We start from the raw sequence: 17504 nt of genomic DNA, 5'->3' as shown, positions 1-17504 counted from the left end.
TCGGGGGAGGAAAGGGAAAAAGTTAACGTTGGCCTAAATGACCGGCGCCGTTCTTTTCTGCCGGATTACTTACCTCGGAAATTTCGAATCGGCGGAGGATTCTTCCGGTTTGAGTCGTAATTTCCAGTCCCGGAATCTTGGCCCGCATCCAAAATCGGCACTTCCTCGGGTTCCTCTTCGCGTGCAATTGCTCGAGGCACTCTTCTCCGTCGGGCGGTGGTCCTGAGTTCGAATTCCGCACGCTTTCCGCCCGGCGGCATCTCCCTTCTCCCGTCGCTTGGGGAAGAACACCTGATCTCCTCGGAAGTTTTCTTACGACTGGGCAACTTTGCATAGCAAAAGCACGTTCTTCCATATTTTAGTAGAGAAAATCGGCCTTGGCTTATAAAGGGTATTCATCATTCTTCACTGTATTATGTTTATGGGGGGATAGAAACGACCGAATTTCGACGAAAGCGCGAGAAAAAATTTTGCGAAAACCAATGCGAAAAGTGCGTTTTTTCTGCGTTAAAAAATTGCGATTTCTTTTTATCGGGAATCAAAATAGAAAATGTAAATTGTATTTTCGATCCGAGAGTATTTTCGACTCTCGTCTAAATTTCGCGTTTTCCCTCCCCCTTAATTAAGAAACCCCGATCGACGTTTTCCGGTATTTCCCTTCCCCTTTCTTTGGCGAAAATCTGTTTAATTTCTCTCGTTATTAATTTAATTTTCTCTCCGGCACAATTGTTAAGTGACATATTTTTGTCGTCTCTTTTAAAGACACTCGTATTTAAGTGTTCGACAGTTTACGTCATCCAGCATTATAATTCTCTTCTTCGCCGTTAAAATTCCGCTCGCTCTAACTTAAATTTGTCCAAAATCCCGTTAGGATAGCGTTTTCGTTCCCCTTTGTTATCCGTGACGTCAATGGACCGTACAGAACGAGAAAAAATGCGGCGAAAATTTCCTCTCCTTTAACATTTAATTAATTAACATGTCTTACAAATACACAAAAAAAAAGACAGCAACACCGGACGACCAAACACAGAAAGTGTCTTTTTTTCCCGTCCGTCTTTTAAAGGAACGTTCCTCCTTTTCGGTGTACTTTTTTATCGTTACGTTAACCGTTTCTTCTTATCTTTTTGACGTATTCTTTCTCCCTCTACTTACTATTCTTACACACGACGCGATGTAGATTAATAAATGAAAGGGAAGAGTTGTGCCGTTTCTCCTCCCGTCGGACGATTGTCCCTTAGTAACCGGAAGTTGTCGTAGCCAGAATCTGTCGTAGAACTCGACAGATTGACTTCCGATATCGAAAGGGAGAAGACTTCCGTTTATCTTAATTGTTTGTGCCGAAACTAACCTCAAAATCTAGTGCTTTAAAGAACACTTAAAGCGCTAGAATTGTTCTCTTCTTCGCCTTATTTGTGTATAAATGTGTAATTGGCGGATGGGAAACGGACCTCTAAACCATATTTATTAATATTATTACAGTAAAACCTGTGTAAACCGGAATCGCGCGGTATCGGTTGGGCAGGTTTCCGTTTGAAAAGGTTTTTTAATACAGAAAATCTCTCTCAAACTTATCTAGAGTGTTTTATTCTATTCAGAAAATAGGAATATTACTGTAAAAATTTAGAAAATTTTTGTAAATTAAATGTAAATTTTCAGAAAAATTTATAAGATGTTTAAAAAATCAGATTTTCAAATATAAACATCATTTTATTGTATCATAATTAAACTTTTAGTTTTAAAGAATTTTTTTCCGTTCGAGCAGGTTTCGCTTTGGACAGGTTTTACTGTGTAATTTTTAAGATAATGCCCACCTGGGCGATGCCACCTTCCTCCTCGTTCTTACTTTTTCGCTGAAAAAAAGAGTAAACAATACTACTAGTGTTTGTCTAAGGGGAAGATTCTTTAACGGCAGTCTTCGGTGTGACGGAATTGCAACAGGGACAATCGCCGAGCGTTTCGAAGCGAAAGTAAATTGTCGGGAAGGGAGAGACTGCGAGTACATGACATGTCACACGCTCTTCATTTCTTATGCCGAGAAGTTTCCATTAGGATTCTCCGTCGCTCCTTCCCTTTATCGTTATTTAATTAGGGCCATAATCGTTTCTAATGTTCCTCTCGAGTCACAAACCGTTCTTTAATAACGGGCGAGCGGAAATACATCACACGCCAACTTTCTCTATTTCTTCCACCTTTCCCGGCTCCAAGGCGACCAATTACGTTTATTTACATCGGATAACTTACAAATGCCAAGATACGAACGTTTTAGGAGTCGCGCTCGAGACTCGTCACCTCCGTATTTCGCTTCTGCTTGCCAACCGGAAGCGGACGACTCGCCTATCGTTCCTTACGAAAGATGCCAGCCCTTTTCTGTAATATGAACGGAAGCGGAAGTTACGAATAATTCCAGGATGATTTATTTTTATAAGAATGTTTCCTCACGCGAAATTTTCCCGTGTTAGAATCAGACTATCGGACCTAAAAAATAACACTGGAATTGCGTAAGAAACGAGCAAAGCAGTGTTCCGTAGTATTAGTTCTTAAAATCGCCACCTGTCCTCGAAAATGATCGTTATTACGTAATACACGCCGAAAGTTTTCGGCAAGAAAATTGTATTTTTCGTCTTACAAATTTAGTGTTTCACACTTCCGTTGCAGTGTGACGTTTACTTTACACGGTATTACTACAGTGTAAGGTAACAGTTACGATTATAATTATTGTTTGATGTTACGAACGGTAAATAAAAATAGAATGGAAATTCCGTTCTTGTAATCTTTCGGTGAAAAAGTAAAATTCGGTGGAGACTCGACTGAAAATGGTTTTCCCTTTTATTCCTTTGGGCAGATGACGAAGGGATGGCAAATTTCGGTCGGACTCTTATTTGGGCATTTTCTCCAAAAATATGTCCTCGCCTATTGTTTTGCCAATCAGGAAATGCTTTCGATTCTCCAACGAAACCGGAAGTTTTTATCGCGCATTTTAATATTTATTCCTTTCAAACGATTCTTTCCGGTCTTTCGGCTCTCCATGTTTTCTCCGCTACTTCCGAAAACTGAAGTGGCGTGATTTTCGCTAGGACCCAATCGGAAATGAGTATCGGCCCAAGGAAACTAAATGCCTCGCCCTCCTTTCTGCTAGTGGTCCATCCCAGACTCTAGGTAATTTCCGTTTCCTTCGTGTGAAATATTCAGAGTGTTTTTATGGTATTAGTACTTTTGCAAAGTTCCGGACAGACAAACTTTCAGTTCACAATTACTTAATAATGTTTCCCGGATTTTTCCTGTTTATTCCAATATCACTTTAATTGAAAGATTAGATAAAATTCAACTATTTTCTCGACAATTTTCGGATTATAGCGGGTGACGATACGATGACGTAACAACACCGCGAGAATGGGCCAGTTTTCCCCCAAGGAAGGAGAGATATCGGAGGAGGAGGATAACTTCGTATCCCTCCATCTTTAAAATCCATCCCCGGCGGGAGCTTCCCCGGCACTTTTCGCTTGTCCGGGGTAGACTCCGCTCCCGCTAACCCCCCTCCCCGACTTATGCAGTAGCTCGGACCGTTTCCCGCGAAACGGTGGACGACGATCGATAATCCTATATCGAGGTAATAAACGACGGATACGGACGAAGGGGGTGGCGAAACCCGATAACGCAACGGAAGAGAAAAAAAAGAACGACGAAGAAAGGAGAAAAATTCGACTTTTTTTTCCATGCCCTAGTAACAAAAGCCGGTTAATCGGACGACCGAAACTGCCCGTCCGATTAACTGTCGTTTTCCAAAAAGACGGTTAATTCAATACAAACAATGATTCGTCCACCTACGTCTATCTTTCGAACGTTCGTTCGGCTAGGCTATTCGCATGGAGGTCTTTCTGTCTAGGCCCTAGGGGATACTATCGTCCTTATCTACTTATAGTAGCGCGTTATAGCTACGTGGGGCTCAGACAAATTTGAACTAGGCGGCCCCACGTACTGTGTTGACTCCAAACAGTTTTCTTCGGAGGATTTTTGGTGGAATCTATCGGTATCCTCATTCGTTTTCTTAACGCCACCTCTAGCAGGTTAATTAATTAAGTTCTGCGCTGCGCCAGTGCACTCTACGCCACATCGGCAATCCGGGCCCCAGATATGGGCCGAATTTAAATTTTGACATTCTTACTACAGTAATGAGTTTATAAAAGATTGGTTTGGGGGCCCCTCGTTGGTAGGGACCCCGGGCAATTGCTCTTTTTGCCCGTGGAACAATGTGCTAATGCTACTTTCCGCCGTTTTTTTCTTACAAAACGGAATAAACAAGCACGTAACTTCTCCCCTTTCTCCATTTTCTTTCCCGTATTCGAGAAAGTCCACGCCGAACTCCAACCTCTTCCAGCAGATATGGGCCAATACTTATCGTTTCTTCCGGTTTCCCGAGCGCGTGCCTTTTTCTTCTTCCGGATAAAAGACGGGAGAAAGATTTAATCGCTCGATTAGCTTCTCCTGCCGTAATTAGCCCGATTATTTAGTTCGAAAGGAGGCGCGGAAGGTGGCACCCCGCTTGCGGCTCCGCCCTCGTCCTTGACCCGTTCCCGCCACCCGGCTCGTCCGCTGGATATCTTTCCCCCCTCGGCCGCGGTTTAAAAATAACCGGAAATTTTTATTTTTCCGGCCAATTTGGCTTTAAAAAACGATTTAGGCGTTACACGCGAACTTTTTAATTTTTAAATAGAAACGAAATTGCAAGAAAACCTTCCTCCTCCGAAGGAGGGGGAACGGAACTTCGCGTATCTTTTAATTAACATAAATAAAAAATTTTCGGGTCGGGCATTAACACTTTTCTTTTTTTTTTTCTTTGCAGGTAAGTTCCCTCCTTTGACTTTCTTCTTAATGTTCCGCTAGAAACCGTCCTTCCTCGCAAGATCTTCTCGGGCCAAATATTCTGAAATTAGTGGAGAGGAATTTCGAATTTCTCCGAACCGCGCAAGACGGAGCCACCGAAATCTAATTTGGAAAAAAGGCGCACCCGTTACAGACGTGGATAACCCAGCGGCGATTCTTTGGGGAGAAGCGATTTAATTGGGATTACGGTCTTTCGGGAGTTAGAATGTATTCGGATCCAAATCATCCCTCAGATTGGGAAAACAGACGACAGACAGACAACACAAACGGTAGTCGATTCGGGCGAAGATAACAGACGACGTCGTTCGGACGCGCCCGGTTAACTCGAAAAACAAGATGGCGATTAGATTAAACGAATCGACCGTAAAAGTTTCCGGGTGTACTTTGATAAAGTTATTTTCTGCGCCAAAAACAAATTTAGAGACGGAAACGGTCGGTTTAATTTCGTAAACGTCGGGTGCATAAAACGTTACGATCGACAGTAACGGTCGGTTGAGTGATGGTTGGGATTAGTGTCGTTATGGAGAGCGTCGGCAAGCTTACAAATTAGAGATTTTCCGCTATAAATGGGCATCCACTTCGAGACGAATGCCTCCCTCCTTCGACGATACAGGTCGTACTCTATTATCTTCCAAAAATAAATAAATAAATCGAATCTCCGACCCTCTATGGGTGGGCGGGCGAACGATAGAGCTACCGCGACCTCTTTCGATGCTTCTCGATACTAAATTAATAATCCAATGAGAAAAATTAGCGCCCTCTTGGTGAAAAATGCCCGATCATCTCGCTTCCTCGCCGACAGACGGAGCCACACGCTAAGTTTTGTCAGTATAAACCGGAAACGGTCCGTAAAGCGCGGGGTGGAAGGGGGCTAACTTCCGGCCGGTCCCGAAACGAAGACGACGATCGAAAGAAAGAAAGAGCGGGTAATTTAAATGCGAACGGGTGAAATTAAAATAAGTATGAAAATTCTCGGGGAAGAATCGACCGAATCGAAACGCTTTAATTGAAAAAATCGAAGCCCGTTTCCTCTAATTCGGACAAATGTTTCGGAAAAGTTTCTCTTCCTCTTTTAATTAAACGTCGGAGTCAATTTGTTTTTGCCATTTTCTCCCCTCGAAACATTTTTCTTCGTAGAAAGGCGAAATTATTTTCGTATCGCGTTTGACGAGAAAAGAAACGTGCGAATTAAATATAGAACGAGTCACACGTCACCAATGCACGTCACACGTCATTGTGTGAAAAATGCGACAAATACGTAAGTTTGAAACGTCTAGAAGACGAAAGGGGAAAGAGATTATAATCTTGGACTTTGCGCAAAAACGGCGACTCGAACCCGTCAGCACGGACAAGTTTAAATTTCGAAGCGCAGGCAAACTTTAGTAATAGAGGGCGGTTAATGTGGAAATACTGTAGAAGGCGGAAGAGACGTTTCCGGTCCAGTTTAGTGGGTCGTCCTTTCGCCTCCCACCATGGTCGCGCATGGGTCGATGGGGGTTCGATTACTATTACTTATCGATTAGTTACTATTTTTTGAAAAGTAGATCGAGTCGTCGTCGGGTCTCGAAGAAAAACGAGTCATCATTTAATTTTATTAACTTTAAAAAATACGAAAAGGGATAGGTCATAAATGACGTCCACAGTAGAAGAGAGAAGGGTGTTACGGAAACTTGGACAAACCGGGACAAGAGGGGGAGGGAGAGTAAAAATGCGGGGATAATTTACGGACGGCCCCAAAAGCGACCGGAAAGAAAGCACCCCCTTTTTCGTTCTTCTCCCGGTAAAGATCCCGCTCCGCCGCAGAACAAAATAAAAAAAAGGTTTCCGTTTCGGTCGCGTTAAGTTTCTTTAAAAAAGGAGGCCGGCGCGTTTCGTAAGTGGCACTTTTTAAAAAGCACCACCTGACAAAGGAGACCGATTTAAGACCGGCGACGAATTTCTCTCCAGTCCATGCCAAATATGTAGAAAAAATGCAGCGTCGTCGCTGCAGAGCGCATCGTAAACGCGTCCTTGCGTAACTCCAATTTCCAGAAGTTGGAAAATAATTTCGGTAAGGACTGGAAAAGACCGGATTTTCTGATCCGGTGAAAGAAATCGGATGCACGGGCGTCACCGGGCGCGGGCCATTTCCAACTTCGAAATCGAGGAGAGACAAATTTCGGCCTGGAACACCCGAGCGCCACGCGCCCTAATGACAAAATTACGATTCGACCCGTCCCCGTGCTTCCGGTCTTCGCAGAGTTTACGAAATGCGGTGAGTGGCTCCATCTGTCGGCCTGCGGCGCTCGTTTCTACTCACGCCGAACGGCGGCGTCAAAGCGCACGCCGTTCGGCGACGAAATATTTGCCGCCTTGCCAAAGCCGCCGACGGAAAGTGGCGACATCCGGGGCGAGAATTCGTCCAGAGAAAAATTCGAGCGAGTTATTTATCGCGGAAAAAAGATAAAGAGGACGAAAATAGAAGAGGTCGGAAGAACAAGGAAATTTCTATCTGACAAATTTCGTTCTATTCTCGACGTCTCTCGCTCTATTCGCGGAATAAACGAGAGCGTCTTTCCGATAATCGTCGGTCGCGCACTCTGTCGGTCTGAATCGGCAGAGGGCGATCTATGTCCGGTGGGAGGGGCGCGTGGCAGACGGGAGAAAGAGACAGGCTATTTTTCCGGCCCTACTCCCCTTCCGCAAACGGTGGTCGGAGAGCGTCTGGCCCTTAATTATCCCGGTGGCGCGAAGGACGAACGGATCGACTCCGGAAATCAATGGTCCCCCTCTCCGCTTCCGGTGAAGCTAAGACGCGGTCGACTGTTTCCGGGTGGGGAGACGAAAAAAGAGGGAGAAAAGGGCGGGAGCGGGCGGCGAAAGAAAAAACTTTGGGTGGAAAACAGCCGGGGAGGAGGGATATTTATAGCAGCTTCCCCGCGCCGTCCCCGGTTCGAACGCCGTTCGGCGGCGCGCCCTCTTGCGCCAGTACCTCACCCCTCTGTCCGAAGATGGTCGGCGCCGCGGCCGGGTGGTAGCGCGATCGCGACTGCGCCGCTGCACCGGCCACACTCGGCCGGGTTTTCCACGTCGCGCGCGATCAAAGATCCCTGCGTTGGATTATTTCGGCCGTCGCATCGCACCGGTCCGGACCGGAATCGCTTCGTGCGGAAGATGTGAAGCGTTGGTCGCCTGTGGCGGTGGCGCCGTCTCTTGGCGTGAACGGACGCCGTCAAGCCATCACGCACCGTCTCGTCGCGTGGGTGGATGCGCGGAGGGCGAAGGGATTTGACCTCCGCCAGCTCGACCAGTTATGGCGGCCGTGGGAATATGGTCTCAGGCCGGGGCCTCCGGCGCTTCCGAGAGTCAAATTCCTCACGACTATTTACACGAGTGCCACTACCAGTAAGTGTCTGTCCGTTTGTCTGTCTAACTCTTTCGGACTTCCGCCGGCGCGCCAACAGGTGGCCCGTCCTCCGGAAGTAGCGGGCGGCGGGACCCGGGCCGCCGGTTCGGGCCGGTCGGAAGGACGACGCGTCTCCTCCGCCGGGAGAGCGCGCTTCCTTCGATCCGCCACGCGCGCCCGGAACCGGCCGCGTTTCCGTCCGATGGGAAAATTCGGAAACCGGACCGGAACCGCTTCCTTCTCCGGACGGAAATTCGGTGGGGGCAGAAGGTCCGAACGGCCGCGCCGGACACACGCACAACAGGTGCGCCGGAGATCGATGCGACGTCCGTCGGGCGCGACGCCGCCCGTCATAGCGACGGCCTCGACGCCCGCGCGCCTCCCGCTCTAAAATGCGCTTTCTTGGACGAGAAGCCGAAATTATCTTCTTCCGGCGTCTCCGCCGGAGACGGGCGAGGAACGGACCATCTCCGTCGAGCGCCCGACGAGAGGAGGGAAAATACTTTCGGCGCGGCGTTTTCGGGCGCCTTTCGTTGGTAAATGCCGACCGAAAGACGGTAAACGTGGCGGCGGGGAAGATCGCGTCGACGTCGCCATGGCAACCGTCCGGGTGTAAATCCGGCCGTCGAGTCCGGAGAGCCGGGCGGACGGGACGAATCGGCCGCTGAAAGCGGAACCGGAAAGACCGGAAGTTGCTTTCTGTTAAACGAGGGAAAGGGGGCCGTCTGCGCTTCCGTTGTCTTCCAAAGAAATCGCTGCCGTCGGAAGAGCCAGAGGGCGCCGTCGGCATTAAGACACTTTTCTTATTTATGTGTGTGGCGGGAAGCGGAAACGGGGGAAGGGACGGGGGCCACTCTTCCGTTTCGGATCCTCCGAAACGGTTACGTGGCTTTAGCGTCGGATGTTCGCGTGACGATTTAAGCGGCGGTGGAGAATACGTTATAGCGTTCCGTTTGTTTCGCCCTTTTCCGCCCCTGCGCTATTAACGACGACGATTGCGTCGACGCAGAACGACGGTTTCGTTAGTAAACACGGGGACGGAAGTCCCCGGACCGTCGAATAACAGTCGAGGAAAACCAGACGATAATGGGAAAGCGTCTTTGATTCGACGCCGTCCACCCCTATGCGGCGGCTTGGCCGCGCGTTTTCCGAGCGCGGCGCGTTGCCTTCCTCCGGGAAGGCGACGGTTCCCGACCGAAAACCGGTTTTCGTCGGAATTTCCGCCCGATCGGAAACGTCCTCGTTTCCGATCGGGATGTGGAAATAGACTCGAAGCCCTCTGTCGTCGTCGTTTGGAACGAACTGAAGACGACGACGTTTCAGGAATTGGAATTTCTTCGAAAATAACGCAAGGTTACGAATTCCCCTTATCGCGGTCCCCTTTCCCGAATTTCTTGGTCCTCTCTCCCTCGGCCGGACGTCCTTTTTTAAAAGATCAATGGGAATCAAAGCTTTGGGTTTCTTTTCGTTCGGCGGATCTCTCCCGACGGAAGAAACGCGACGTAGCCGGAAATTCTCCGATTTCGCGTATTTGCGGCGCGGCGCGGGAGGAGGACGGCCGAGTGGACCGGGGGGAGGGCGATTCGAAAGAACCGATTCCTTCGGCCGCCGTCCGTCGCTCGGCGTACACAAAGGTCTCCATAAACAACGCGCGAAAACAAAACCGGACGGGTCGAAAGCCATCTTTCTTCGGACACCCTTTGGCGTGTCCGAAGAAAGACGGCTGTTCTCCCATGCCCGAGAAAACATTTCGTTCCAACGGATTCCCCTCCTCCTCTTCCTCCTCCGTCGGTTCGCGCCGACGCGTTGGATATCTCGTCCTTTGACGCAAAATCGGTGCGGAGTGGCGCCATCTGTTAGGATTTTATCCAAATGGCCCGGACGAGAACTGGAAAAGTTTACTCCGGCCGAGTTTTTGGATGGGAGAATTCGCTTCTCGCCCCCATTCCGCCAAAAGCGCCGGCCAATACAACAACCACCGTGTGTTTTAACGGACGAGAAAACTAGAAAGTACAACGTAATTACACGCATTCTGCTTATTTAATTCTCCTCCTCTCTTATGTCAAAAGATCTCGTCGTCCCTAGCGATGGGGCTGTATCTTTTAGCTAGGGAAGTTCTTAAACCGGAAACGACGACGTCATCGACATCGTTCCGGAATGGAAGTCTTTTCCGTCGGCGGTCGTTTTTAGGAGGTAGACCTGGGAGATTAATTTGTAACGAAAGGAAGTTCTTTTATTCGTCATCGCACGCGCCTTGCCGTCGAGGAAACAAACCCATTCGGTCGGTGGCGCCCTCGGCCGTCTAACGACGGAACTAATGATTTTTTCAATTAATGGTCGTTCGACCTAGATGGCGCTTCCGCTTTAACTTTTGTTGGACGCCGCGGTCGAAGACGAAAACTTTTTATCGTCAGTTGGCCCGCCTCCCGGTGTTTCCAGGATTATATTTATATTCTTTCATTTTTGGGAACATATAAAACGACGTTGTGGCGTTTAATCGTCCCGGCCTTTTCCTTTGTTTTCTTTTATTTTTATTATTAACCGACCGCCGATGTTACTATTTATAAGTGTTAAGTCCGATAAACTTCTCCCGACTCCATCGCGCCAGCGGTCGAGACGTTAGCTCGCGCTCGGGGGGGGGGTTGCCGGGGCGGAACCCCGCTTTCGCCCGTTTTTCACTTTCCGCTCCCGGTGTGGCGGAATCCAGAAGAAACTCGGCGGAGGGAAGGGGTGGACCTCTACCGGGGGAGGATTCCGAGGCATTATCGACGGGCGTGCGGACCTTTCCGTCCTTGGACACGCCCTGCGACGAGAATTCGGTTGGCGTCTGGCCCGTCTCCAGCCCTTTTTCTGTTGTTCGCCACGATCGATCGCTCTGCTGAGCCGGTCCCCTCCCCTTCCGCCCGATTCCGCCGCTCCCCCGACTCGGGCCGGTCGGGAACCCCACCCTCCGAGCGGCGGAGGGAGGGAGGATGGCCCCTTTTCCGTTTTCGGGCGGTCGGCTCGGCCGCCGGACCGCAGAATAAAAATAGAACGGCGTCGGAGGATCTGGCGCGTCGGATCCGCTCGTGCCAAATTTCTCGCCGATCGATGACGATCGGCCGCGTTGCGCCGGAATCTCTCGCCCGACTGGCCCCCTTTTGTCCCCCCTCGTCCCGTATTTTATTTTCCGACTCCTCCGCCCGTGGCCGAAGAATTCCCGACGATAGAGCCGTACGGATCCTTTCCCACAACCCTTTTAGTTTGACCCCTTCGTCCCGAGTAGCCACCTTACGCGACCGACGAAAATGAAAAAAACAAAAAACGGCGATGAAGTGAGGAGTGACCTTCGCCCTCCCGAAGCGTTTCTCTGGCGACGGCAGCGCCGTCCGAAAACGAATCGCGTGGCGGAAGTGACGAAAATCGATCGCCGCGGTCGCGATCGATTTTCGTCACTTCCGCCATTGGACTCGTTTTCGACAAATTACGTAGAAACCGGAAGCGCCGTGCGCCAGAGTACCGCACGTGACCGAGTTTATTTACCGTCGAATCGGAGGGTTTCTTCCGGAGGAGGACTTTCCTTCCGGCAAAAATCGCCACGGGCCGGGCTTTTCCCTGGGCCCGGTGGTCGGAGGGGTGGAAGGGGGATTGTGGGTGACAAAGGGAAGGGCCAGGAGTGGGGCCCGATACCCATGCTGGGCAACGCGCCTCGTATCTCCCGCTCGAAAGGGTACGGGCGTACCCAGAATTCCCGGCGGTGGAGCATCTTCCGGCAATGCAGCAGTGGCGATCGATGGCGGGACGGAAGGTGGCGGCGGGTGGCCTGACGGGCCGGGCCCCGGCCCGTCCGGTTCCGGAAGTGGTGGACTGCCGAGGCGAGGTAGGTGCGCGCCACGTCAGCCGGTACCCGGATCCGGCCAGCCAGTGGCATCCGGCCTGCCGTACCCGTACCCGGTGGCGCGCGCGCAGCTACGTCACCGTCATCCGGGCCACTTTGACCGATCGGTGGCCAGACCCCCGTCCCCCCGTGGTCGACAGCCGGCAGAGGCAGAGCTGGCGAGTGCGGAACGTGATGCTTGCACCGAGTGCTGCGGGCCCGGCCATAGGAGCGTGGGAGGTGCATGCGTGATGCGAGATGGAGGTCGAGGCCGCGTGCGACGGGCTGGCACTGCCCTTCTCCACCATCGACAGCATCCTTAACGAAAAGGTTCTCTTGTCTCCTTGCAGGTCGTTGCACAAGCTGACAGGTGACGAGGTGGGGTACCCGGAAGGCTTCGGACCGGACACCGCCATCAGCATCCCCGCCACCTTGTCCCACTTCGAGCCCATCCCCCACGACCACGACTACTGCGAACGCGTGGTCATCAACGTCAGCGGACTTAGGTTCGAGACGCAGCTGAGGACTCTCAACCAGTTTCCGGACACCCTGCTGGGCGATCCGGCCCGACGCATGCGCTACTTCGATCCGCTGAGGAACGAGTACTTCTTTGACCGCAACCGACCCAGTTTCGACGCCATCCTCTATTTCTATCAGAGTGGTGGGAGGTTGAGGAGGCCCGTTAATGTGCCGCTGGACGTCTTTGCGGAGGAGATCAAGTTCTACGAGTTGGGGGAACTGGCATTCAATAAATTCCGAGAGGACGAGGGCTTCATCAAAGAGGAGGAGAGGCCCCTTCCCTCTTACGAGACTCAGAGAAAGATGTGGCTCCTATTCGAGTATCCGGAGAGTTCGCAAGGTGCACGCATCATCGCCATCATCTCCGTAGCCATCATCCTCCTCTCCATCTTCATCTTCTGCCTAGAGACCCTCCCCGAATTCAAACACTACCGCCTCTTCAACACCACCAACAACATGATCCGCGTCGTGGAGGACGAAGTGCCAAAAACTACCGATCCCTTCTTCGTCATAGAGACCTGCTGCATCGTCTGGTTCTCCTTTGAATTCCTAGTGCGTATAATCGCCTGTCCCAATAAACTGGTCTTCTTCAGGGACGTCATGAACATCATCGACCTGATGGCCATCATCCCCTATTTCATCACTTTGGCCACCGTGGTGGCCAAAGAGCGCGAAGAGAGGCTGGGCATCGCCCGCGAAACACCCCCGCCGCAGAGCAACAACCAGGCCATGTCCTTGGCCATTCTCAGGGTCATCAGGCTCGTCAGAGTGTTCCGTATTTTCAAATTGTCCAGGCATTCGAAAGGCCTGCAGATCTTAGGCAGGACGCTAAAAGCCAGCATGAGAGAACTGGGACTACTTATCTTCTTCCTCTTCATCGGTGTCATCCTTTTCTCCAGTGCCGTTTATTACGCCGAAGCGGATTCCGAAAGATCTAACTTCAAGAGTATCCCCGACGCCTTCTGGTGGGCCGTCGTCACCATGACGACGGTGGGTTACGGCGATATGAGGCCCGTTGGGGCTGGGGCAAAATCGTGGGTTCCTTGTGCGCCATCGCCGGTGTTCTAACAATCGCTCTTCCAGTTCCGGTGATCGTGTCCAACTTCAACTACTTCTATCATCGCGAGACGGACCAGGAGGAGATGCAATCTCAGAACTTCAATCACGTCACCTCTTGTCCTTACCTACCCGGCACGGTCGGGACCAAGATCAAGAGAGACTCCCTCAGCGAGTCCGGTTCCGACATCATGGAGCTGGGGGAGGGTGTGCTTCTCACTACAGATAGGTGTCAGCAGAAGAAGCCGAACTGCAATCCTCTTCACAACAACAATGTCAACATCGTTTCTATAGAGACCGACGTCTGAGGCCTTCTCGGGATTGCTGCTGCTGACCCGTATCCTTTGCCTCTAAAGGTAAGGCTCCCTTTCCCCCCTTCCGGGCACGCCGATCGATTTCCTTTCTTCCAGGTGAAAGAGGCCGAGGCCCGAGATTGGCGGTCGGTACGCGAGAGGGCGGATGGGGTTGCCCAGGGGCGCCCTACGGGATGGGCGCGCCCCGGGCCGAAGAGGGCGACGCGCGGGCTGGGCGCCGCTCGGTTCAACGAACATTTAATGAAAGAGGCGAAGAGGTGGCGACATCTGTCGCTGCCGCGCCGGAGAAGGGAACAATGGCGACGATTATCGACCTTCTAAATATAGACGTCCTTCTCCGGTATCCGCAAGGTGAAGCGCCGCCCGGTACCGTGGTGCGCGGCGACCTCCTCCTCCGGAAGGGGAGGAGCGCGCGCCCGAGTGTCAGGGAGGATCCTTAACGGTTGCCAGTAAGGGACGGGAGCCATATTGGTTTCGTCCCGAGTCTGCATCGAAGACGGTAGGCACGCGCCTCTCCCGAGTCCACTGGGTATCGAAGGACGAGAGTCGAGACCCTCCATCACCATTCCTCTTCCTGGATTAAGAGTCGATCATCATCGAGAGTGTAGAAGTGGCTGTCGTTGGATCGAGAACGAAGGAATTTACTACGTACGTGTCGTCGGCGGCGCGTTTTGTTCGTTTCCGTCTCCGTTTCGTGTGGTGTGGTTAGTTTATTCGCGACGACGCGCGACGACGACCCGGCGGGGGAGAGGCGGCGCCCACGTCACGAGTCGGACGTCCCCGGGGCGTCGGTCGCAGCGCGCCAGAGTGGGGGCCGCGGTCTCCCTCGACCGCGTCGTCCTACTTCGTGTTTCTACGTCTTCTCTTCCCTTCCCGACCATCTTCCATCGGCCGTTTGTCTCTTCAGAGGTGAAGATAACAAGATCCTTCTCACTTGGTTTACTGCTGCCACGTTTTTCACTTCGAACGAAATTTACTGTCATTGCGCACACGATACTAAATTTGTCTCTCTTCGCCGCACTTTCACTTCCGACTACGAACGGGTCTTCGACACAAAAGTAGCGACCGTTAACCGTTCTTTCTTAGCATTTATTACTAAACTCTCGTCTTTAATACGTCACACGCTTTCAGGTTCGGACTCCTTGCGCTCTCCTTGGCCGCTCTGCGTAGACCGGGGCGCTCTCTACACCCGACACTAGTTGCGTAGCGTATAACCGAGTGAATAGACAGACTCCGGGCCATGGCTTCTAGTTTCTCTACTACTAATCTACTTTATACTCTAGTCCCGTCGTTTCTACGTCTTTGTATACGTGCACGGTCGTAACCTCTGACCTTTAGTGGTGTTACTGGCCCGCCCTTACTCTCTAGCGCGGGACGCACTTAGCTCTTCTCTCCTCCTCTCCTCTTACGTCACCTAGAAGCGTAGCGTCGTCCCGTCCGACATCTAGAGGCAAGTAAGAGTGGGCATTAGTCGCATCGACGGAGAGAGCCGGTCCGTACGCTTCCCACTCTCCCCTCTCTCTGTCCCGACGCCTGTTCATCTCCAGGAAGGGAGGGAGAAATACAAATCCAAGTGCTCTTAACAATCGAAATCCTCGGGCGAGGAAACCGCGCCTCGCTCTCTTTCTTTCTCCTCTTTTTTCTTTCCTTCTTGCCCTCGGCTCCGCCGTTCGACCCTGTCCCATCGACACTCTCGACCGAGGCTTCTCCCTCCCTCCCTCCGCGCCAAGCGCTGGCTGCGGGAAGTTTCTTTATTTTTTTAAAGGCGAGTAGCGGGAGTGTTTCTTATTTATTTGTGTCTGGGATTTTTTTTCTCGGCTTCTCCGACGTCTCTTCCCGTTAGCCCGGCCGTCACACGGGTGGTGGGCGCTCGGAAGCCCCGCCTCCGGAAGTAGTAGATACACAACACCGAGAGCGAGAGACGATCCGAATTCGAACGGTTGGACCGAGCGCGACGGCCGCCGGGTAGCCCGTGCGCCCGGCGCCGTACGGTTCCGCCCGCGCGTCGCGCCGCGCCGCGCTCAGATCGGGAAAGAAAGGCGGAAAGGTTGTGGCCGCGCGGACCACGCCGTGGCGTGGCGGGGCGACCGTCCATTGACGATAAGTAGAATAACCGACTTTAGATAATCACCTTCTCCCATTTATTATACTTTAAACTATAGTAATACTTACAATTAGTATTGTTACTAAGACTTAATTCTATTTTGCTGTTTGTCCAATAAGGAAAATATATATATCACGTGAGATTAAAGTATCAAAATTACGTAGGGTAGCTTATATGAATTTACTCGATTTTTCACCAATTCTTAAATATGTAAAAACAATCGATACGGTCGGGAACGATTTGCAGAAGTCACACGCTCTCTCGCTCTCAGTCTCTCTCTCTATCTATCTCTAAACTACTAAACTATATCTTTCAGCTGTTTTGCCCCAAAGCCCGGCCCCTTTACCCTTTGAGAAAAGAAAGGTCGTAAATTACAAAACAATGGAAGTCTTTGCTCACATCTTTGCTTAACTAAAATACTACGATTAATTCGAAACGTGTGCGTCTTTTGTGTGTGTGTGCGGATGCGTGCTTGAGTGCGTGCCTGTGTCGCGCTCGCCGTCCCGTTTAAACGCTTTCCGGCGCTCCGCTCCAGCCTTATTCCTTTCGGTTAACCGTGCCCCGTTCTTTGGCTTTGCTTCCGCCCTCCAGGGCGAAGGCTTTTTTCCCCTTGGTCGGTCGGCGCCGCGGGCGAGAAAGGCCGGGGTGTAGCGAGACGGGGAGGTGTTCCCGGGGGTGACAGGCGCCGAGACGAGCGGGACGGCGAGCCGAGTCGAATGGCTTTCAAACTATCGGCGGATGAAGAGATATTTTCTTTACTACTATGCAGACGTTCGATTCATTCATTCATCATAATATATGTACAGGTAATTTTTTTCAGGTCTTACTTATTAGGTGCTGTAACAGGTTGTGATCTCTATCCAAACAAAAGAAATAAATAAATAAATTAATCCTGTAACATATCTGGACTATAAATATTTAGAAAATTAATGGAAATTCCATATAAGATTAATTTACCGAAATACCATGTACAGGAGTTTATTCCCATATTTTTTCTTAGTTTCTCTTCGATCACCTTCGATGTATTATGATATTAATAATACATAATTATAATATTCTTTGTCTCCACACAAGGGCAATCGATGCATTGCAAGAAAACAAAAAAAAATATATAATATATAAAAAAAAACAAATTTCATGTTTAGATCTGAAATCCTCTCAAATACTCTGTAGATAACGGTCTGCAATAAAACTAAGTTTCGTTTTACCGACTCGTGTCTTCATTTATCGCCTCGGCGCGCCTCCTTACGCGCCCGACCGTTAAAAAGTACCGGTATACCCCGACTAAGTACGGTACCTTGGGGTATACCGGATACCAGTGCGCCCGGCTTAATATGCCGACTTAACAAACAAACTATTAATTTCCGTTCGGAAAGACGAGTTCCGTAA

At 50.7% G+C, this 17504-nt stretch overlaps 1 pseudogene; it reads left to right on the top strand.

Moving 5' to 3' along the window:
• Positions 1–7885: 7885 nt before the first annotated feature.
• On the top strand, positions 7886–17322 carry LOC136975673 (potassium voltage-gated channel protein Shaker-like; annotated as a pseudogene).
• The last annotated feature ends 182 nt before the right edge of the window (positions 17323–17504 follow it).

This window comes from Centruroides vittatus, unplaced genomic scaffold (genome assembly GCF_030686945.1).
Source record: "Centruroides vittatus isolate TY-2023 unplaced genomic scaffold, ASM3068694v2 contig_377, whole genome shotgun sequence".
In the NCBI taxonomy this organism is placed as follows: Eukaryota; Metazoa; Arthropoda; class Arachnida; order Scorpiones; family Buthidae; genus Centruroides; species Centruroides vittatus.
This window is presented reverse-complemented; position numbering and strand designations above follow the sequence as displayed.